Source organism: Pelobates fuscus, chromosome 10 (assembly GCF_036172605.1).
Source record: "Pelobates fuscus isolate aPelFus1 chromosome 10, aPelFus1.pri, whole genome shotgun sequence".
In the NCBI taxonomy this organism is placed as follows: domain Eukaryota; kingdom Metazoa; phylum Chordata; class Amphibia; order Anura; family Pelobatidae; genus Pelobates; species Pelobates fuscus.
In genome coordinates, this window is record NC_086326.1 from 44,890,788 (window position 1) to 44,904,740 (window position 13,953).

Here is a 13,953-nt window from a genome sequence, read left to right on the forward strand (position 1 = left end):
TTCCTGTACCACGGTACACTCCGCTTGGCCACGCTACAGTCAGGGGTGTATAAACACTGACAAACACACAGACGTCTCTGACAGCCAGACTCACTTATCTGACACACTCATTCATTGACATACACTCACACGCACACTGACAGACACACACACACACAAACTCACAGACACACATACTCACATGCACAGACACACACACTCACATGCACACACACACACACAAACTCACAGACACACACACTGACAGACACACATACTCACATGCACACACACACACACTGACACACACACACACACACTGACAGACACACACAAACTCACAGACACACATACACACTGACATACACACTCACACACACACAAACTCAGACACACTCACATGCACACACACACAGTAATTAATAATCTAAATTAAATTTAAATTTCCCACCCAGCCTCCCTACCTGGAGAGCTGGCGTGGGTCTCTCATTGGTGGTCCAGTGAGGCTGCTGGGAGGCGTGCGGCTGAACTGGATTAGGAGGCGGCGAGGGAGCTCTGATCTCTCTGATCTGCTCCCTCGCAGGCTGTTTTCTGATGCCGCGGAAGCCGGAATATGACATCATATTCCGGCTCCCGCGGCATCAGCAAAAGGCGCGCGAGGGAGCCGGTCAGAGAGATCAGAGCTCCCTCGCCGCCTCCTAATCCAGTTCAGCCGCCCGCCGCGCCGCTCCGGGGATCCAGGAGGTGACCAGGCAGGAGGGAGCACTTCCCTCCTGCCGGTCACTGGAATTTTGCGCCCCCAGGGCCGGTGCGCCCTAAGACGGACGCCTGTGCCGCCTTATGGACGCGCCGGCCCTGCACTGGCTCCCTAGAGCCATTATTTTTATCCCAGTACATATCTGTGGCAAACCTAGCCACTTCAGGGGTTAAAGTATTTGTATGCTATTTGTACATTCTAAAGACTGCGGCATTCGTACACTTGTTTCACAAATGATATTGGATTAATATGTTCGTGAAACGAATGAACTGCCGAACGGGAGACCACACAAGGGAGTCGTGTGTCTCCAGTTAATGAACCGGCAACATTGTAACCACAGAACAGTAATGATTTTATGGGAGGCCGCTGTTCATATAACCGAACAAGTGGCGGTGGCCATCTTTGTTCACGAAAGCCCGGCGGTGTTTGGTCGTCGAGTGCCTGGAACTAAAATTGGCTACTCGACTGCACGAACACCGCTGGACTTCCATGTCTTTTGTACAAAATACTTATTCGTGCAAATAGGGCGGCATTCGACAGTTTAAAACTCACAAACCTGCATATTCTAACAGTTCACTTTCTACGGTATAATTGTAATGTGTGTTTGTATGAACCCTACATTCGAATGGCTCTCCTATTCTAGTGAAAGGATCTGAGCGGTATTTCACCAGATGGTGCGCTCAGATCCAAGCCATTCAATGAAGGGTCATTCGGCTAATTCAGAGTAAAAATGGTACAAGTTATGGATTTTTATATGAATACGGAAAATGTTATCATACTTACCGTAATTTTCTTTTCCTGGCTATTATTCATGGCAGCATCACTTATGGGTAGCTCCGCCCCAATCAGGAACAGGACAGGACAAAATCAATTAATCCAGACCAGGCTGGGTATAAAAGGTCCCTCCTCCTTCTATCCCACAGTCTAGTCCCAAAGCTAATTCCAAAAACAAAAAGGGAGGGTTGCTGATGCTGCCATGAATAATAGCCAGGAAAAGAAAATTACGGTAAGTATGATAAAATTTTCCGTATTCCTGGCTAATCATGGCAGCATCACTTATGGGTAATACCCAAGCTTCACCATAGGGTGGGAAATAAACAGAAACTCCAAACCAGATAATGCTGAAAAAAGTTTAATTTAGATAGATTCCACCGAGGACAGAACACCTCTACCAAAGGCCGTAGAGGAAGAAGCCAAATCCAGTCTGTAGTGTTTGATGAAAGTGAGAGGAGAAGACCACGTAGCTGCCTTACAGATGTCGTCAGATGGAACTTCTGCCCAATTAGCCCATGAAGTTGCTAAAGCCCTTGTAGAGTGAGATTTGATCTTGCTAGGAGGAACAAGGTCTTTTAACTGATAAGCCTTGACTATGGTATTGGAAATCCAACGTCTCAAGGTGGAAGTAGAGGCTGCCTCCCCTCTCCTGGGGCCAATCGGAAGAACAAACAGCTGTTGAGACTTCCGATATTGAGTAGAAACTTCTATGTACTTAAGAAGGCACTGCCTGACATCCAATTCATGAAGTTTCACTTCCTCTGGAGTAGAAGGAGATGGATAAAAGGAAGGAATAACAATTTCCTGTAATATGTGGAAATTCGAGACTACTTTAGGCAGAAACTCTTGTCTAGGTCTCAAGATCACCCTGTCGTGGAATACTTGAAAGTGATTTTCATCACAGGAAAATGCATGAATTTCAGACATGCGTTTTGCCGTAGTAACAGCCACCAGAAATAATGTCTTATATGTTAACAAGACCAGACCCAGCTCATCTAATGGAGCAAAGGGGTTTTCAGACAACGCCTCCAGTACCATAGGTAAATTCCACGGAGGAGAGTAGTTCCTATTTGGAGGCCTTATACGGATGTGTCAGGGTACCTGTGGTCTCTACCTCCAAAAGAGGTAGAGACTTAGCTGTTCCACCATTCAGACGGTCTGATGACTCCCTTCCCTGCGGTATATCCGGTCATGCAAGGCCGGCCGCGAGGGAGTGACTGCCTTTTACACCATCTAGGCAGGAAGTCATCATCAGGACACTCCCCCGGATCGACCTGTCAGTCAATTGCTGCAGGACCAATCAGGACGTCTCGGAGGTGTGGTTACTGCTCTGAACAGGGTATTTAACAGAGCTTCCTTCATTAGCTCATTGCCCTGTCGTGGTTCTAGCTTGTTCTAGTCACTCAGTGCTTGTGTTTTCTATTATCCCTTTTGGTTTTGACCCGGCTTGTTTACCTTACTCTGCTTATCTCTGTTACCCTTGATTCGGCTTGTCTCTCGCTTACCTGTCTTCTGTTACCCTCGACCTCGGCTTGTCTTTGACCATTCTATACTGTACTACTTACGTTAGTCCGGCCATTCTAAGGTCCGGTATACGTATCTGGCTACTGTTTGTACTCTGCGTGTTGGATCCCTGTCCCGATCCTGACATTACGACAGGGCCAATGGATCCTGCAAGTACAAACAGTCAGCTGGCTGCTCCTGATCCTAGGTTTGAAGCCATGGATCACAGAATGGATCAGATGGCGCTTGCGCTACAGGCTCTATTAGCTGGTGCCAATAACCCACCAGAGGAGATACGTAATACCCCTGTTTCTCCTGTCGGTTCAGGTCTAGAGGTAGCCACAGTGGGTGCTTCTTCTCACATTACCCCCCCAGTACGCTATGGTGGGGCTCCTGAGAAGTGTCGTGGTTTTTTAAACCAAATTAGTATCCACTTTGAATTGCAACCTCGCTCTTATCCTACAGATAGGGCAAAAGTAGGATTTATTATCACCCTACTCATTGAGAAAGCTCTGAGAAGGGCCAACCCACTATGGGAGAACGATAATCCATTAGTTTATAACTATAACGCATTTGTAGCTGCTTTTAGAAGAACATTTGACCCTCCAGGTAGAAAGGTTAATGCAGCCAGATTACTGTTGCGCCTGAGACAGGAGAACCCAACACTGGTGGATTATGCACTAGAGTTCAGGTCTCTGGCGGCAGAAATCAAGTGGAATGAGCAGGCGTATATGGATGTATTTTTGAATGGCCTATCTGATGTAATCCTTGATGAGGTTGCTACCAGAGAACTCCCTGAGAATTTAGAGGATTTAATTTCATTCATCTCTCGTATAGATGAACGTCTAAGAGAGAGACAGAACACTCGAGAGAGGAACCAGAGACCTTCTTTTAGGTTAGCTCCCGCTGTTCCAAGTCCTGACTCCACGATATCTTTGCTTACTGAACCTATGCAGATAGGGTATACCCGCCTCTCTGAGGAGGAAAGACAGCACAGGAGAAGAGAGGGTTTGTGTATGTATTGTGGAGCCAAGGGTCATTTACTCTCGAACTGTTCTAACCGCCCGGGAAACGCTCGCACCTAAGTCTCTCTAGAGGACAGGCCTTGGGTGTTTCTATTTTGTCCTCTACTCCTGATTATAAAGATCACAGGCTTCTGCTACCAGTTTCCTTAACTTGGGGGAAGGAAGTAGTAAAGGCTATGGCATTGATAGATTCCGGTGCTGCTGAGAATTTTATCGACCAAGCCTTTGCTAGTAAGAACAATTTCCCATCCCAGCTAAGGGAGACACCTTTGGCCGTTGAGGCCATAGATGGTAGACCACTACTAGACCCTGTTATCTTTCGTGAGACCATACCCATTAATTTAAATGTTGGTATCCTACACGTGGAGAATTTATCTCTTCTGCTCATTTCGTCTCCTTCCGTTCCCATAGTTCTGGGGTACCCATGGTTGAAAAAACATAACCCTATTATCGATTGGGAGTTAGGAGAGATACTCTCGTGGGGCCAGGGCTGCCAGGATCGGTGTTTGTGCAAGGTTTCTCCATTAGCTAATATTAACATACCGGAGAATCCTACTCAGTCCACAGAAAGACAAATACCAGACCTTTACCTAGACTTAAGGGCAGTGTTTGACAAGAAGAATGCCGATTCTTTGCCTCCACACAGGTCATTTGACTGTAAGATTAAGCTTCTACCCGGCACTATGCCTCCGAGGGGCCATGTATATCCTTTGTCTGTTCAGGAAAACTCGGTTCTAGAGGAGTATATTCGGGAGAATTTAGAAAAGGGATTCATCAGGAGGTCTTCTTCTCCGGCCGGGGCTGGGTTCTTTTTCATTAAGAAGAAGGATGGCACGCTGAGACCTTGTATCGATTACCGAGGCTTGAATAAAATAACTGTCAGAAATGCCTATCCTATCCCACTGATTACCGAGTTATTTGATCGTCTTAAGGGCTCCAAAATCTTCACCAAGTTAGATCTCAGAGGGGCTTACAATTTGGTGAGAATCCAGCAAGGTCACGAGTGGATGACGGCATTCAATACCCGGTATGGCCATTACGAATACACTGTGATGCCATTTGGACTATGCAATGCTCCTGCAGTATTTCAAGATTTGATTAATGAGGTACTTAGGGAGTTTCAGCATGATTGTGTTATCGTTTACCTGGACGACATACTAATACACTCTAAGGAGATTGAGACTCACCATAGACAGGTCAGAAAGGTATTACACAAGCTGCTGCAACATGGTCTATATTGCAAATTGGAGAAGTGCAGTTTTGATCAGTCTCAGGTAGACTTTCTTGGATACGTGATTTCTGGGGAAGGTTTTAAAATGGATCCTGTAAAACTTCAATCTATTTTAGACTGGCCCTTGCCCAAAGGACTCAAGGCTATCCAAAGGTTTATTGGTTTTTCCAACTACTATAGGCGCTTCATTAAAGGATACTCCTCTATCATTGCGCCTATTACCAATATGACCAAACAAGGGGCTGATACTAAGTTCTGGTCTAAGGAGGCTCTGGGTGCTTTCAAGACTCTCAAGGAACTTTTTGCCTCGGCTCCCATTCTAGTCCATCCTGATACGACTCTGCCTTTCTTGCTCGAGGTCGATGCCTCTGAGACAGCAGTTGGGGCTGTTCTGTCTCAAAGGTTAGGGGTGGATAAACCGTTACACCCTTGTGGTTTCTTCTCTAAGAAATTTTCTGGGCCTGAGAGCAGATATGACATCGGGGAAAGGGAACTGTTAGCAGTCATTAAAGCCTTAAAGGAGTGGAGACATTTGTTGGAGGGGACCCTACACCCTATTACGATTTTGACGGACCACAAAAACTTGTCCTATATTGGGGAGGCTAAGCGCTTATCCTCTAGACAAGCTCGTTGGTCCTTATTCCTGACTCACTTCAATTATGTACTGACTTACAGACCTGGTTCTAAAAACTCTAAAGCCGATGCATTATCTCGCCAATATGAACCTTCTACTGTACCTGAACCAGTTCTTTCTTCTATAGTTCCGAAATGCAATATCATTGCTAATACGAATCTCAGGATTCATTCTCCATTATTGGCCGAGATCATTAAGTTGCAACATCTAGCACCTAAACAGACTCCTGCGGGCCGTCATTTCGTTCCTCCTGCTCTTCAACTGGAACTTTTACAGTGTTTACATAATAGCAAGATGGCGGGACATCCTGGTATTCGCAAGACTTACGCGTTGATCTCTAAGGACTTCTGGTGGCCTGCTTTACGGAGGGATGTTGAGGAGTTCATCGCTGCATGTGAAGTTTGTACTAAAACCAAACAACCCCATACGCTTCCATGTGGACTCCTGCAACCCTTGGAGGTTCCAGAGAAACCATGGTCCTGTTTGGCCATGGACTTTATTGTCGATCTACCTATCTCTAAAAGACAGACTGTTATCCTCACCGTGGTTGACAGGTTTACTAGGATGGCACACTTCATTCCCCTGCCTAAACTTCCGTCTTCTCCCGAATTGGCAGAGATATTCGCCAAGGAGATTTTTCGCCTACATGGGATACCCTCTCAAATTGTATCGGACAGAGGCTCCCAATTTGTTTCCCGCTTTTGGAGGTCCTTCTGCTCTCAACTTGGTATTAAATTAAACTTTTCTTCTGCCTATCATCCTCAGTCTAACGGAGCTGCTGAACGTACCAACCAGAAAATTGAACAATATTTACGATGCTTTGTTTCTGAACACCAGGATGATTGGGTCGGTTTGATTCCTTGGGCGGAGTTTGCACACAACAATCTCGTTTGCGATTCTACTCATTCAAGCCCCTTCTTCATGAATTATGGTTTTCATCCGTCTATTCTTCCTTCCCAGGGGGTGCCGTCGGTTGATGTTCATGTTGCCAATTTGAGGAAGTTGTGGGATCAAACTCGACAAATCCTTGTGCACAACTCTATGTTGGTCAAGAAACACGCTGATAAACGTAGAAGGGCGGCTCCGGTCTTTGTTCCAGGTGATAGGGTATGGCTGAGCACGAGGAACATCCGTTTAAAAGTGCCCTCCATGAAGTTCGCTCCTCGGTATATTGGACCCTACAGGGTGCTGACCCGTATCAATCCGGTTGCGTATCGTTTAGCTCTTCCTAATACCTTACGCATTCCGAACTCGTTTCACGTTTCATTGCTGAAACCACTCATATGTAACAGATTTTCCTCCACAATAGCCCCTCCTCGCTCCGTTCAGGTGGAGGGTCAGGAGGAGTATGAGGTCAACTCTATTATTGATTCTCGAATCTCCCGGGGGAGAGTACAATATCTGGTTGATTGGAAGGGATATGGTCCTGAGGAGAGGAGTTGGGTACCTCAGGAGGATGTTCATGCTCCCCGTCTCCGCAGGGCGTATCACTCTCGCTTCCCATCTCGTCCCGGTTCATTCCGCCCGGTGGGCGTATCTGAGAGGGGGGGTACTGTCAGGGTACCTGTGGTCTCTACCTCCAAAAGAGGTAGAGACTTAGCTGTTCCACCATTCAGACGGTCTGATGACTCCCTTCCCTGCGGTATATCCGGTCATGCAAGGCCGGCCGCGAGGGAGTGACTGCCTTTTACACCATCTAGGCAGGAAGTCATCATCAGGACACTCCCCCGGATCGACCTGTCAGTCAATTGCTGCAGGACCAATCAGGACGTCTCGGAGGTGTGGTTACTGCTCTGAACAGGGTATTTAACAGAGCTTCCTTCATTAGCTCATTGCCCTGTCGTGGTTCTAGCTTGTTCTAGTCACTCAGTGCTTGTGTTTTCTATTATCCCTTTTGGTTTTGACCCGGCTTGTTTACCTTACTCTGCTTATCTCTGTTACCCTTGATTCGGCTTGTCTCTCGCTTACCTGTCTTCTGTTACCCTCGACCTCGGCTTGTCTTTGACCATTCTATACTGTACTACTTACGTTAGTCCGGCCATTCTAAGGTCCGGTATACGTATCTGGCTACTGTTTGTACTCTGCGTGTTGGATCCCTGTCCCGATCCTGACAGGATGGTAGCTTTAAAGAATCTGGCAATTAGAGGATCTGATGCCCAGGACTTGTTGCAGAGAGCAGATAAAGCCGAAGCTTGGACTTTAAGAGTGCTAAGACTCAGTCCCTTCTCCAGACCTGTATGAAGAAAGTGTAGAATATTGATGTTAGACGGTTGAAGAAAATCCACACTATTAACTTGAGACCAGGAACGGAATACTTCCCATATCCTATGGTAGCAGGAAGAGGTTGATACCTTTCTGGATTTAAGGAGTGTAGACACCACAGCTTCTGAGATCCCTTGAGCTAGAAGTCTCTCCTTTTCAAGAGCCATGCCCCCAAATTTAGCTGGCTGGGGTTGGGATGAACTGCTGGTCCCTGAGTCAAGATGTTTGGGCTGAGAGGAAGAGGCCATGGAGGTTCCAAGATCATCTTGTTTAGAAGGGGAAATCAAGGTCTGCGAGGCCAGATTGGGATTATGGCAATGACCTTGAGGCCTTCCTTCCATACTTTCCTCAGTAGTCGGTAAATCATAGGTAGGGGAGGGAACGCGTACCCCAGATCGAATTCCCATGGAAGAGACAGGGCATCCTGTCCTGCAGCTCGATGATCTGCATGAAGGGAGTAAAACCTCTTCACCTGAGTATTCTGGTATGAAGCCATCAGGTCGATCTGGGGTACAACCCACCTCAGGGTGATCAAGTGAAAAATCTTTGGGTGCAGTTTCCATTCTCCTTGGAGAATCCTTGTTCTGCTGAGGTAATCCGCCAAAAGATTTTCTGGTCCCGGAAGATAGACTGCTTTTAGGCCTTGCAAATGTAGTTGAGCAAACCTCATTATCGAGGATAATTCCATCAGTAGAGCATAGCTTCGAGTGCCTCCCTGATGATTTATGTAGGATGCCACAGCTCTGTTGTCTGTATGTAACCTTACCCAGGCATCCCTTAATAGAGGACGGAACCCTATTAATGCCTTGAGAACAGCTCTCATTTCTCTTAAATTTGAGTGAAGTTTTGACTCCTTCCATGACCAAGCTCCTTGAATCCATGAGTCGTTCAAGTGTGCTCCCCATCCCAGGAGGCTGGCATCTGTAGTTATGGTCATCCAAACCGGCTCTTCCAGGGGAAAACCATGAAGAAGGTGTTCTTCTCTTGTCCACCAGTACAGCTCTTTCGAAATCCTCGGGAGAGAATGAATCTTCTGATCCCAATTCTTGGAGTTTTTCTTGAACTGTAGGAGGAAGTGCCTTTGAATGGGTCGCATCTTCCAATGGGCCCATTTTACTAGGCCAATCGTGGACGTAAGGGACCCTAACAGGCTCATGAATTCTCTTGCTGTGACGAAGGATTTTTGACGCATGCTTCTGATCTTTTTTATTATACGTTCTTTCCTGTCTGAAGACAGAGATACCAGGCCATTCACCGAGTCTATGTTTGCTCCCAGGAAAATCATCTTCTGAGAAGGCACCAAAGAGCTCTTCTTGGGGTTTATCAGCCAACCATGATCTTGAAGGTATTTGATGGTCATTACCGTGTGGACATTTACTATCTGGCTGGATGGACCTACGATTAAGAAATCGTCCAGATAATGAAAAAGCTTGATGTTCTTCGTTCTTATAAAGGCCACCAGAGAAACTAGAATTTTCGTGAACGTTCTGGGCGCCAGACTTAAGCCGAAAGGAAGTCCCTTGAACTGGAAATGATTTCCCGAAATCCAAAACCTCAGAAACCGGCGATGACTGATGTGAATCGGTATCTGATAGTAGGCGTCCTTGAGATCGATAGAAGTCATCCAGGTCCCTGTCTTGATGTTGGGCAGGATCGTGGTAATGGACTCCATCTTGAACGTTCTTGGAACTAAATAAGTGTTCAGAACTTTTAGGTCCAGAATTAGACGCCATTTCCCTTGAGGTTTTGGGGCCAAGAATATCGTAGAGTAGTGGCCTCTGTAACGTTCTTCGTAAGGTACTTCCTCTATGACCTGATTCCGCAGTAGTTGTAAAATAATGTCGTTCAGAGCAACTTCTTTTCTTCCTCTTGCCACTCTTGAACGGACAAAGGAGGTTAGAGACGGGAATTCTTTGAATTCTATCTTGTATCCTTCCTTGAGGATAGAAAGAACCCAATAATCTTGAATACTTCTGGCCCAAACCGGATAAAAGAAGCGAAGTCTGCCTCCTATAACATCTGGCTGGGCCAGCAAACGTTCAGAAGCTTTTATTAGCTGGTCTAGATCCTCTTCCTCTGACCGGTTTTGATGAAGTGGACTGATAGTTTCTCCAATTAGAATTCCTGGAGTATTCTCTTCCGGGCCTGTATGCTCTGACATCTCGAAAGGATCGGTCTCTGAATTTTTTATCCTTCCCGTAGGAAGCACCATATCTTCTTTTCCCTTGAGGGAGAAAAGCCTTTCTTCCATCTGCTGCTTTATGGATAGCATCTTCCAGGACTTTGCCAAATAGAAGGTCGCCTTGAAAAGGGAGCGCACATAGAGAGGCCTTAGAGGCGTAATCTGCCCCCCAAGAGTGAAGCCATAATGCTCTCCTGGAGGCTACAGACAGCGCCATACTTTTAGCCACCATTTTAGTGAGATCCAGGGAAGCTTCAGAACAGAATTCTGTGGCCAATTTTAAATCATTAAGGCCCTCCAACAGGCGTTCTCTACGGACTCCCCCAGAGATATCTTCTTCTAGATTATTCACCCATATTTTAAGAGCTCTGGACAAGGTGGTAAGGGCAATTGCTGGGTGTAATGCTGATCCCAAGGCCAGGTATGCCTTAATCAGGTCGGCGTCCAATCGCTTTTCCATTGGCTCCCTCAAATATGCCATTGAATCTATGGGAAGAGTCGTTCTTTTTGCCATGTGAATGACCGCTGCATCAATTTTCGGAACCGACATCCATGATTTGCAATCCTCAGGAGCATACGGGTATAGTCTAGGAATTTTGTTCTTTAGAGTTACCTTCCTCTCAGGTCTATTCCATTCTTCACTGATGACTTCCTTGATGGCCGAATGTACTGGAAAAGAGGGTCTGTTAGGCTTCAGATCTTCAAAGTATCTGTTGGACTCCTTCTCCCTGCTCTCTTCAGAGATTCTCAACGTGTCTCTGATCAGACAAACCAGTTTATCTACAGACCTGGAATCCAGCGATTTTGAGTCACACTCATCCTCCTCTTCCTCGGAATAGTCTTCCATCATATCAGATTCCTCTTCTGATTCCACATAGCATTCCACTCTGGGACGTTTAGAGATAGACATCTTATTAGAGGCTTTAAACCCTTCAGCAATAGCTTCCGATATCCATTTCTTTAAGTCCGTCTGTGGGGAACGGTCTTTCGCTGCTTCCGTCAGGCAAGATCTGCACAAATTATTCCCTGGAGGAGCCACTTGGTTGCAGTTTGCACATCGGTTAGATTTCTCTCGATATTTTCTGGGAGACATTTCTTGAGATTTTTCTGGGCTGAAATAGAGGCCAATATGAAACATATTATAGGCCTGTAGTGGCACTCTTTTCCCCCCTTATTATAAAAGAATATATGCGGCTCACCTATGTCTTCTAGAGCGAGATCTTGAGGCAGAGGGAGAAGCCATCTAGAAAATAATACACTTATAGCAGAACCAATTATAAAGAAACTATGAAAAGTAAAGATAAATTAAAATAGGATTTTTACCTTAAAAAAACAGATTCTGGAGAAAAAGGGCAGCTTTCCTTGTTACCAGATGATCAGGGAAGAAGCAAGGATCAATTCTGAGTGATTTTAGAAATTTCATTTTTTTGGCGCGATATACCTTTAAGCGCGCAACTATCCCGCGCATGCGCAGTATCGTCGGCGTCCGGCGGCCGTTCTGCGCATGCGCCGGCAATCCGAACACAGAAGAGCAGGATCGGAGGAAGACACAGTCCCTGCCAGCCAGTCTTTACCAAGAATGAAGAATGAAGTAGGTAAGGGAAACAGACAACACACTGACCGAGGAAATAGTTAGTTGAGCAGAGAATATTTGAGAACAAGACTCAGACCTTTATTCTCCCAGGGAAAAACTCCATAAAATTTAGAAGAAAGAGATATACAAATTAAAACTTACCCTGGCTTCTCCAAAACACTGACCTCAGATCAGGGGGGGGGGGTTTGGATGTCATAAGGGGAAATTTTTAAGGCAACAGCCGACCCCACATCACGATCTATAAGATTAATTTCTCCCATATAGTACAGATACTAATCTGTACTAAACTCAGTTAGTCCTGCCCGTGCAGGCTGTTTACTGAGTTCTTCAGATGAAGAGAGGCTGAACTTCATCTGGAGGCCCATGGTACACATGGGAAGGTGGCCCAAAATAAAATATCCTGTGTGTCCTGAAAGAAAAAAGACTGTGGGATAGAAGGAGGAGGGACCTTTTATACCCAGCCTGGTCTGGATTAATTGATTTTGTCCTGTCCTGTTCCTGATTGGGGCGGAGCTACCCATAAGTGATGCTGCCATGATTAGCCAGGAAATGGTATATTTTGCTTTACGGGGAGATAATGTAATTAACAGTACATTATTGCGCAATTATCTCTCCAGTACAGCAATGCATGATGGGAAAAAGCATTGCAGGGTAAGTTTTCCACAGAGTCCACCAGAGGAAAACCCCTGCAATGCCAGTATGGAAACCCCTTGCATCGGGACTTGTATAAATACGGTGACCTTGGAATAAAAGCTGAGTTGACTTCCAAACTATGTGTCGTCTGGTTCTTGGGAAAAAGGGATTATTGTTACACTACCTGTATTTATTATGCTGAATCCTGACTACCAGCGGAGATACCGTGGATTAAAACTACTACTCCGCTACAATATCCTACAAAGAAATTAAAAAGGTATGTTTTTGTCATAGTTGCCGAGAGCAGGAGCCACTTACCTAGTCCTCAACACCTATTCCCCCTGTAGTCCCTGCATCCTTTGCATAGAGTAGTTTCCTTGCTGGTGCTGGGCATCTTTCTCGGCTCTCACATTCCCCATGACTACAGGCATCATTCCAGCATCGTTGGTGGTCATGATGGTGTGGAGTGACGCAGTATTGTCCCCATGAGCATAACTTGTGGCCAGGTTTGTGTATTATAGAGAGAGAAAGACACACTGTATTATAGAGAGAGAGACACACTGTATTGTAGAGAGACACACTGTATTATACATAGAGAGAGACACACTGTATTAGAGAGAGAGACACACTGTATTATACAGAAAGACACTGTATTATAGAGAAAGACACTGTATTATAGAGAGACACACTGTATTGTAGAGAGAGACACTGTATTATAGAGAGAGAGACACACTGTATTATAGAGAGAGAGACACACTGTATTATACATAGAGAGAGACACACTGTATTATACATAGAGAGAGAGAGACACACTGTATTATAGAGAGAGAGACACACTGCATTATAGAGAGAGACACACTGTATTATACATAGAGACACACACTGTATTATAGAGAGAGACACACTATATTATAGAGAGAGATAGAGCCACTATTATAGAGAGACACATTGTATTAAACATAGAGAGACACACTGTATTATAGAGAGAGACACACTATTTTATAGAGAGACACTGTATTATAGAGAGAGACACACTGTATTATACATAGAGAGACACACACTGTATTATAGAGAGACACACTATATTATAGAGAGAGACACTGCATTATAGAGAGACACTATTATAGAGACACACTCTATTATAGAGAGAGACAGAGACACTGTATTATAGAGAGAGACACTGTATTATAGAGAGACACTGTATTATAGAGACACACTCTATTATAGAGAGAGACAGAGACACTGTATTATAGAGAGAGAGACACTGTATTATAGAGAGAGAGACACTGTATTATAGAGACACACACTGTATTATAGAGAGAGACACACTGTATTATAGAGAGAGACACAGTGTATTATAGAGAGAGACACACTGTATT